Source organism: Benincasa hispida, chromosome 3, assembly GCF_027475165.1.
Source record: "Benincasa hispida cultivar pf3 chromosome 3, pf3_genome.v1.1, whole genome shotgun sequence".
Lineage (NCBI taxonomy): Eukaryota > Viridiplantae > Streptophyta > Magnoliopsida > Cucurbitales > Cucurbitaceae > Benincasa > Benincasa hispida.
The window spans coordinates 14,537,709-14,549,296 of record NC_143480.1 but is presented as its reverse complement, the minus strand read 5'-3'; positions in this window follow the sequence as shown (position 1 = coordinate 14,549,296).

Sequence of the window (11,588 nt, the reverse complement as noted above, 5' to 3'; positions counted from 1 at the left end):
AGAGTTAATGAAAAAGCCGACATTAATGGAACATGAGACATACGAAAAAAGGATCTAATTACACTCTAATTGCTTTTAATTTAAAGGGAAAAAAATGCAATTGAAGGAAAAATAGTAAATTAAAAATTACCTTTGAAGCTCCTGAAAACCACTTATCCTCGCTGAATCTCGACCGGAACTCTTCCGGACCACCACTAGAGTTGACCTACTATCCTCTGGACTCAGAATCGAGTTGTGGGACCCGATGGATGAAGAACTCGAGAGAGAGAAAGAGATGGAAAAAAGATGGAGATTTTTTGGGTTGGGTTTTTAATTTTTTTCAGCCCAATTTTGAAAACTAATTTTTTCAAAAATAGCAAAAGTTTTTTCATTCAAATTGAAAGCCCAATTTATAGAAAAAAGCCATGCACCTAGAATCCACTATCTAAGTGGGCTTAATGTCTCCACTATAAGCCAACACCTAGCCCATTATTTTGTTAATGGAATTATCCAATAAAAGTTTGAATTTTCCCACTAACTTTAGTCAAAGGGCAAAATAGTCATTTTGTCAAAGTCAAACTTTGACCAAAAAGTCAACATTTTGACTTTTTATGATCTTTCCGTGTTGACTAATTTTGACCTCCCGAACATGAATCCGCATTCATTTTCTCGAAATTCAAATCACATTTGAATATAAGGTCGGTCAAAGTTTGACTTTTCAAAGTCAAAAGTCAACTCTTTAACTTTTTACATCTTTGACCATTTCCATTATTTCCGAGCTTCTGAATATGAACGTATTCATATTCTTGATATTTAAATCACATTTAAATATTCAACTGTATCTTTAAACTGAAAAACCCGACCACTATATCACATATACTTGTCGGTTTCTCTCTCTTCACCTAATTCGAACAATTTGAATCATTCTATAATACTGTTCTAAGTTTAATCCATATGAGCTAGTAGGGGAACCTAATGGACCTATAGATCATGGGCTCCAACGATCAGAGATTAGCTGGCTAAAATTCTTTTAGACGGAGCTAATCAACATTCTTAACTAACTGATCATTCCATTATAGTCCCCAGTTGCACTCCCCTCACTATAGATATATTTGTGTCCATTTGATATAACCATGATTAGTATGCTAATCCTTCACAGGTTACATAAAAACCGTTTTACCCCCAAGACTACATCTTGTTCCTTAAGTTCCACTGATCCTCTAATGAACAATTGGTTTAAGGTCCAACCTATAACCGAACCCTTCTCAGGCCAAGCAGAGGGTGGGGCCCCTTGTTCAAGACCTGGATTCAGTACTAAAGGGAACAACCTATCTACTATTCCTATAATATATAGGAGTGAATTCCATCTTGCACCCTATGTTCCCTATGAGTGAATTTCATCTTGCACCCTATGTTCTCAGCTATCCACCTGATCTTACCCCTAAAATGGGAGGCTTATTGGCCAATGATATTGAGCTGCCCTCACCTATGCAGATCTAAGGATAATTCCAAGTGAACAGGAGTTCATAGTTAGCTCAGGATTAAGATTAAGTTACTTAGGTCATCAATTAATGAAATAGTCAGTTTTATACATAAAATGGCGTTTAGAACATAAAAAGTGACTATTTCATGGTTCAGTCTTATGCAAACTCATTGTATAGGATGCCCCCACTTTCATGTCTCCACATGAATGATTTAGGATCACATCGTTTATACTAACTACAAAATGGGCCACATCCATAGTGTCCCCAGAATAAGGCGCCCAACCTTATTCATATACTATAGACCATTTTTGTTATATATTTGAACTTGATCCACATTTATGTCACTACATAAAGTTCAAACTACATTACATAGCCTCAGGACCTTAGTTTATTGGATTCAAGATTACAATTTCAATAACAACTTTATCGAAAAACAAAATAGAATATGTTTATTAATTTACAAACTACGAGTTTTAAGACATAAAATCCAACAAACTCCCACTTGGACTAAAACTCCGAGTGGAGTATCACAATGTTGAATTTAAGTGAAAAACATATGAGTACAATAAACATATGAATACAATAAACTAGGGCATATACCCAAAAGACACTTTAGGTCAGTCTCGTCCTTCTCAATCGTTGAGAGTGCCTTGATGCAGTGGGAAGATTGCGACACAACCTGACCGTTACATAGGTTTAACTGAAACTCAGGTTGTCATACTAGATGATGGTTTAAGGATCCATTTTCCTATAAACACACAATGAATGATGTAGACAAGGACCAATGGGTCAAAGCCATGGACCTTGAAATGGAGTCTATGTAATCCAATTCAGTATGAGAGCTTGTAGATCTTCCTGAAGGGGTTAAACCCATAGGGTGTAAATGGATCTATAAAAGAAAGAGAGATGTAGCTAGAAAGGTACAAATCTTCAAAGCTAGACTTGTAGAAAAGGGTTGTACCTAGAGGGAAGAGGTTGACTATGAGGAAACTTTTTCCCCTATTGCTATGCTTAATTCTATAAGAATTCTCTTGTCCACAACCACATATGATAACTATGAGATATGGAAAATGGATGTCAAGACTGCTTTTCTGAATGGAAATCTTGAAGAAAAGATCTTTATGTCTCAGCCCGAGGGGTTCATAGCCCAAGGTCAAGAGCGAAAATTTTGCAAGCTAAATCGATCCATTTATAAGTTGAAGCAACGTCTAGATTATGGAACATTAGATTTGATACAGTGATCAAATCTTTTGGTTTTGATCAAAAGGTTGAGGAACCTTGTATCTACAATAAAATCATCAACGATAAAGTAACTTTCTTAGTACTTTATGTGGACGATATCCCACTCATTGGGAATGATATAGGGTACCTTACTGACTTAAAGAATGGTTGGTAGCCCAATTGCAAATAAAAGATTTGGGAGTAGCGCAATATGTATTCGGGATCCAAATCATTAGTGATCACAAGAACAAAATGTTGGCTCTGTCTCAAGCAACTTATATTGGCAAAATGTTGACTCAATATTCGATGCAGAACTCTAAGAAGGGTTTATTACCTTTCAGGCACGGGGTTCACTTGTCTAAGGAACAATGTCTTAGGACACCTCAAGAAGTTGAGGATATGAGACGTATTCCCTATTCCTCAGTTGTGGGCAGCTTAATGTATGATATGCTCTACACTAGGCCAAACATTTGTTATACAGTGGGAATAGTCAGTAGGTACCAATCCAATTCAGGGTTAGACCACTAGAATGCGGTTAAAAACATCCTCAAGTATCTTAGGAGAACGAGGGACTATAAGCCGGTGTATAAAGCTAAGGATTTAATCCTTATGGGATACACTGATTCTGATTTCCAAACTGATAAGGATTCTAGGAAATCCACGTCAGGGTCAGTGTTTACACTGAACGAGGGAGATGTAGTATGGCAAAGTATCAAGTAAGGATGCATTGCAAATTCTACTATGGAGGCTGAATATGTAGTTGATTGTGAAGCAACAAAGGAATTGGTTTGGCTCAAAAAGTTCCTAAACGATTTAGAAGTGGTTCCAAATATAGACTTGCCCATCACCTTATACTATGACAATAGTGGGGCAGTAGCTAACTCTAAAGAACCTCACGGTCATAAATGAGGAAAACATATTGAGAGGAAGTATCACCTGATACGAGAGATTGTGCAATGAGCAAATGTGATCATCACAAAGATCGCCTTGGAGCACATCATTGTTAATCCATTTACGAAGGCTCTCGGGGCTAAATTTTTCAAGGGTCATCTAGAGAATCTAGGTCTATAAAATATGTATATTGTATAATCTAGGGCAAGTAGGAGATGTGTAATGGGTATATGGATGCCCTAGTTTATTGTATTTATTTACCATATTCCCACTGTTTTGGATTCAGATATTATGTACAATCTACTGACTAGAGTTTTAGTTCAAGTGGGAGTTTGTTGTATGCCCTAGAATTCCTAGATAGTAAATGTTATCAATTGAATCTATCAATAAAGAATTATCGATGTTAATTCAATAAATGTTGTTGATTGTCTTGTATTCTATTTTGTCTTAATAACCTTAAGTCTAATAAACTAACATTCAAGGTTGTCTTATGGGTCTTGAACTGTACGTGGAGACATATAGGATCAATGTTCAATAAATAGCCTAAAGGGTTTATTGTATATGGATAAGGCTGGGTATCTTATCCTTGTGACACTATATATACGACCCACTTTGTATTTGATAGAAACACAATGATCCAATGTGTTCGTGTAGGTGACACGCAAGTGGGGGTATCCTATGAAATGAGTTTGCATAAGACCGGACCGCAAAATAGTAACCACTTGATGTAACGTCATTAACTAATTTGGTTCCTATTTCAATTAGATGACCTAGGCAACTTAGTCTTAACCTTAAGTTTATTATGTGTTGGAGTTAATGTCCTAAATCGAGTGTATCTTGTAGTTTGTACAAACAAACATATCTGATAAAATAAAAGGTATTTTATTAATGTTTAGACTACATTAAATCAATCCAATAAATTAAGATCCAAGGTTGTTTTATGAAACTTAAACATGTATGTGGAGACATACAAGTGGATCATGTTTAAGTAATAACCTAAACGGGTTATAGTAGATGGATAAGGCTGGGTACCGTATCCTAGTGACACTATGAATACGACCTACTTTGTAGATGTTACAATTATTGTAAACTACTACAAATGGTCTGATCCAGATCGATCATGTGGATACATACGAGTGGAGGTATTCTATACAAAGAGTTTGTATAAGACCAGACTGCGTAATGAATAGTCTCTCTGTATAACACCATTGCTAGAAGAGACTTACATTTCACTAGGATGACCATAGATGACTTGACCTTAATCTTGAGTGAGTTGTGAACTCTTGTCTATGAGGGCAGTCCTTTGATTTGTATGGGTGAGATTGGCCTTGTTAGCTGACTCATGGAATTCACTCATTTTCCAACCTTAGAGAAAGTAGATAAATTGCTCCCTTAATAGCTAATATCGGGTCTTGAACATTGAGGCCTCAACCTCTCACTGCCCCGAGAGGTGTTAGTTTATAGTTACGCTATAAACTGTTTGTTCATTAGAGACATCAGTGGAATTTAAGGAGTTAGATGTAACTATAGGGGTAAAACGGTATTATGACCCAACTATAGTTATGAGCAATTTGTGAAGGGTCGACTCGCTGTTGATTGGTTACATCCGTGGACACAAAAATAAATCTATAGTCGGAAGAGTACAGCTATCAGTTTTTAATGGAGTGATCGGTAGTTAATGAAAATTGATTAACATAACTAAAGAGTTTGATTAATTAACCTTTTATCACTGAAGCTTCTAAATTTTAGGTCAATAAGGTCCCTTTGTTAGCTCACTAAAGGATATATAAGAGGAATGGTTTGATTGTTCAAATCAATTGCATATTAATGAGATTAATATAAAATAGTTAATTATAGATGTGATCTATAATTAGGAGAGAAAAATATTTGAATAAGATTCAAATATTAAAGAGATGTATCCATATAAATATGTGATAATTATATGTTGATTAATTCTATATTAAATATGATTTAGTGTAGTCATTTAATTGAGTAATTAATGGTTAATTAATTTTTGAGAAGTAGAGATAAATAAACGTGATGTTTATTTATTTATTTATTTATTTATTTATTATTATATTAAATTGGATTTAATATATATGGTTATTTAATTATTGGACTAATTAATTAAATAAAAATTATTTAATTAAATTAGAACTAGAGTAGAAATAACAAAGATTAGGAGAAGGGGATCACCCCTCCTCACTATAAATAGGTCTTCATCGCTCATGTTTGTGTTACAGTTGAATTGGGAATTCTGAATCCTAGTCTCCTATTAATTCTCTCAAAATCTCTCTTTTTTTTTCTCTACTACTTCTTCTTCCTCTTCCAAGTTTTGGAGACCATACATCCAATTCTTGGGATCCTAGAGAATAACAAGGTGAAAAGACGTTCCGGAGAAGACGCAGAGGGAATCGTGAAGAATTTGGAAATCTACAAAGGTAAGGTTTAGCTCTTCCCTTTCTTCTCTTAAATGCATGCTAATCTTGATTGTTTATCTATTATGTTATTATTTTTATACCTTATTTTATGTATGTAAAATCGAAAATAAAATTGGAAGGTGATCCCACGCTTCCACTTGGGATTCAATCCCTTCAATTGGTATCAAAACCCAATTTATGCAATTTTTTATTTTTGATCTTTCAGAAACAAAATCACAATAGAGTGGTGGGTTGCTTTTAAAATATATGCATGAGATGTTGAACCACTCGACCCGAACCCTCCAACAATGATCGAGATTAGGCAATTAATGGATCGGGATTGGACACTTAAAAAAATAAAAACAAACTAATACAAAATAAGAGTCAGCCGATTTGAAATAAGTGAATCGGGTCTTGAACCATTCGACCCGAACCGCCCATCAATGATTGCCCACATCCAACGCATGGCAATTATCATCTAACACCATGCCTAGCAAAGATCATAGAGTGTTGTCGCATGGCAACGATCGCATAGTGCTATCGCACAGCAACGATAGCACAAAACTATCGTATAGCAACGATTACACAGTGCTATCCCATAGCAACTCGTGCCAAGTTTCATTGCATAGTAGGCATCGCCAAGCATCGATCGAATGAACTTTCTTGTTCTTCCAAATTGGACTTTGTTTTCTCCAAAAAACACACTGGAAATAGCACGAGCGACTCAAAAATTTAAATACAGACTCGATCACATTTAAACGCCCCAAAACATGGGCCCTTACAAACTAATTTGTAAATTGAAAGCGATAAATCTAAACAATCCAATCTCGAAAACATCCAATAATCGCAAAACAATACATTCCACAAAACATTCATCATGTGAATTACAGAATACAAAATCCAACCAGAACACTATAAAATTAAACCAAAATTTTTGGAAAAAAAAACTTTGGGCCAAAAACCTGTCTTTGATACCAATTGAAGGAACCGCTGAAGGTCCTTGAGCAGAAGTATGAGATCGGACCCAAATCCAAAATTTACAAAATATAAATTTTACAGCAAAAGCATACAGATTATGCATTTAATAGATAATTAGCATGCTTTAAAACAGAGATCACAGAATAGAAAATGGGATTAAGAAACCTTACCCTTGAAGAATCCTTATTCATGGAATTCCTTCTCCGAATCTTGTCAAATACAATCTCGAACCCTCTAATCGTGAATCAGGACACCATCATGAACTTTGTATTCTTTAGGTGAGAATCTAGGAGTTTTGTGGGCTTTTGCTATTTTGAAAAAAAGGGATTTTGAGAATGATGAAAGGAAGAGATGGGAATCAAAATCTCATAACACTTTTTTGTGGATGTATCTCACACCTTGTGAAATCACACCAGGAAGAAGAACTTCTTTCTTCTGCCCACTAGCACGTTTTAGGGAGAAAGAGGGGGAAGAAGTTACAACTCCCTCCCAAAATGATTTTTTTAAAATAAAATAAAATTTATTTATTTATTTTCATAAATGAATTTAGTATATATTTATATGATAACTACCTTATCATATAATACCTAATGCATATAGATACAAATGGTCCAATGGGAGCAAGAATTTCCAGGAACATTTCATTTCTGAGTAGAAGAGCCATTTTCATTTTCAAGTAGTGTTCGATCGATTACGTATTAATCAATATTCGATTGATTGGTCTGAGGTTATCGATAAAAAAGATTTGTCTAAGTCACTTCGTTTCTTTTTGTCCAAGTTACTTGTTTTTTTGTCCAAGTTTCTTCTCTTTTTGTCTATATATATATATTCAACTATATGTTATATCAAATATAACACATAATTTATAGTTTCTATTCTCTCACCAGTGGTATTTAATATAAATCTCATTTATATTAAATTTAATTATATGAATCAATATTCATATAATTAATATTTGAATCATATTCAAATATTTATTTCCTCTCAAATAAAGTTTATATTATAATATATCAAAATACATAATAGTAATTACATCATATATAATTAGATTAAGTTAATTATATCACATATAATTAATTCCCTCAATTAATTTGAAAATTTTAAATTAATCCAAAATTGATTCTCATTAATTCCCATTGAGCTACAAAGGGGACCTCATGGACCTGTAGCTCGAAGCTCCAACTATACGTGAATAATTAATCTCCTTTAATTAAATTATTCACCATCTATTAACTGTCAAACACTCCACTAAAAATCGACAGTTGCACTCTTCGCACTACAGATATATGTGTCCATTGGATACAAAAAGTAAGCAGTACAATAATCCTTCACAAATTGCTCGTAAGTACAGTTGAGCCTAAGTTAGCATTTTGCCCCTGTAGTTACATCTACCTCCTCAAGTACCACTGACCCCTCTAATGAACAATAAATCATAGTTCAACTATGATTGAACCCCTCTGGAGCCAAGAGATGGTGTGGCTTCACATTGTTCAAGCCCCGGAATCAGCCCTTGAGGAAGCAATTTATCTACTTACTCCGACGTTGGGGAATGAGTGAATTCTTTCTTGTATAGTTGTGTTCCCAACTCCCCAATCAGAAGAATCCCTAAAATGGGAGGCTCATTGAGTCGGCGATCTGGCCATTCTCACCCATTCAAATCAAAGGACCGCCTTCATAGGCAGGAGTTCACAACTTACTCAAGATTCAGGTCATGTTACCTATGGCCATCTTGGTAAAATGAAAGTCTCTATTATGAACAATGTTATATAATGAGACTAAGCATTTCGTAGTCCGGTCTTATACAAACTCCTTTGTATAGAATATCATTCATGTGGAGACATGTGAGCTGGGATATTCTATACAAAGGAGTTTGTATAAGACCAGACTACGAAATGTTTAGTCTCATTATATAACATCGTTCATAATAAAGACTTTCATTTCACCAAGATGACCATAGGTAACATGTTCTGAATCCTGAGTGAGTTGTGAACTCCTGCCTATGAAGGCGGTTCTTTGATTTGTATAGGTGAAAGTGACTAGATCGTCGACTCAACAAGCCTACCATTTTGCGGATTCGTCTAATTGGGGAGCTGGGAACACAACTACAAAAGAAAGAATTTACTCATTCCCCAGTGTTCGGACAAGTAGAAAATTGGTCCTCTAAAGGTTGATTCTGTGGCTTGAACAATGTGACGCCACACCCTCTCTTGGCTCGAGAAGGGGTTGGTCATATTTAGACTATGATTTATTGTTCATTAGAGGAATCAGTGGTATTTAAGGAGTTAAATGTAACTATAAGGGCGAAATAGTAATTTTTCCCAACTGTACTTACGAGCAATTTATGAAGGGTCATTGTTCCGTTGATTGGTTATATCCAATGGACACAAAAATATATCTGTAATGCGAAGAGTGCAGCTGTTGGTCTTTAGTACAATACTCGACAGTTAACAGTTAAGGTGTTAGAGTTAAACAACATGCAGCGGAAGTATCAAGGATCCATAAGTATTCTAATTCACTAATTTTGACAAAAAAAACTAAAGCATGATGTTCATAAGAATGAGTTTTCAGAACATACCTTTGAAGAACTCTTCAAGAAAATCGTTTGTACAGCTGTTGTCTTCACTTGATATCAATGTGAACCACCTCAAAGCCTTCCCTACTATGCTCTTGGAGCTTTAAGAAGAGTTGTGTGACTCAAGAACAGCTTGTAGATGTGGAGAAACAAGGGAAGCTCACAGTAGCGGGTTGAAGAAGATAGCTTCTTCTCACCACGATTTTTCTCTCAAAAATCTGTATTCCTCTTTTTTCTCCAACAACTCCAAGCTTCTTTATATATCAAGATGAACATGCAAAGAGATGGAGTGCATGGCTTACGGCTCATGCTTAGAGAATCAAGGTAAAAAAGTTCATGGTTTGTGTGTGAGCATAAAAGATGATGATAATGGAAAAAACTCTTTTTCCATTATGTGCCATGCAAAAACGATTTTTCCATTTTATTTTTAAAACACCAAATGACTTTTAAATCATTTTAATTTAAATTTTTGATTTTCTTAAATTAATTTTTGCCCAATAATCATCTTTATATATTTAAATCATATTTAAATATTTTTTCTCTTGTTCCATTCAATTTGAATGTTTCAAATTAATTTCTCAAGCTACCCTAAAGCATACCCATTTACGAGCTAGTAGGGGGACCTGGCGGACCTATAGATAATGGGCTCCAACGATCCTAGATTAATCGGCTAAACTCATTAGACTGATCTAACCTCCATTCGTTAACTAATGGGTTATTCCACTAAAGCCCATAGCTGAACTCCCCTCACTGTAGATATATTATGTCCACTCGATATAACCATGATTAGTAAGTTAACCCTTCACAGGTTGCTCATAATAACGGTTGGGTTGAATCTCTGTTTTACCCCCGAAATTACCTCTTGTTCCTTAAGTTCCACTGATCCTCTAATGAACAATTGATTTGTGATCTAATCAACAAATCGAATCCCTCTCAGGCCAATGAGAGGGTGAGGCCTCATGTTCAAGACCCAGAATCAGCACTTGAAGGGAACAACCTCTCTACTAACCCTAATCGGTTAGGAATGAATTCTCTCTTGCACCCTATGTTCCCAGCTATTCATCCGGTCTTATCCCCAAAATGGTAAGCTTATTAAGCAGAGGCAATTGGTCTACTCTCATCGTTTGTAGATCAAAGAATAATCCCGAAAAAACAGGAGTTCATAGTTAGCTCGGGATTAAGGTTAAGTTACCTAGGTCATCGCTTTGAAATTTTTAGTCTTAAACAGTAAACAGCGTTATAAAGTAAGAGTGACAGGTTTCGTGGTCCGATCTTGCACAAAACTCATTTTCACATGACACCCTCACTCCTCATGTCTCAACATGCACGAATTAGGATCACTTCATAAGTAATACTTTACAACACTTTGTAACAACTACATAGTAGGCCGCATCCAATAGTGTTACCAGAATAAGGTACCCAATCTTATTCATATACTATAAATCATTTTGACTATTTACTCGAACTTGATCCACTTGTATGTCTCCACATAAAGTTCAAGTACTCATATAATAGTCAAGGGACTTAGGTTTATTGGATTTCTAAAAACAATATATTCAACAACAACTTTATTGAATTCTCAGAATAAGTTCTAATGTTTACAAACCACGAGTTTTAGGACATAAAACCCAACAAACGGATGGTAAATAATTTAATTAAAGAGTTTAATTAATTATTCACATACTGTTGGAGCTTCAAACTACAGATCCATGAGGTCACCTCAGTATCTCAACAGAATTTTATGAGAATCAGATTTTGGATTAATTTGTACTGTTCAAATTAATTGAGGAGATTAATTATATATGATATAATTAATTAAATTTTAATTATATATGATATAATTACTATAATGTTTTTGATACATTATAATATTAAGTATTTATTTGAGAGAAATTAAATATTTGATTCTGATTTAAATATTAATTATGTGAATTGGATTCATATAATTAGATTTAATATAAATGGGATTTATATTAAATATCGTTGTTGAAAGAATTAAACTATAGGTTATATTGTATAGGATACAATATTAAACTATTGGTT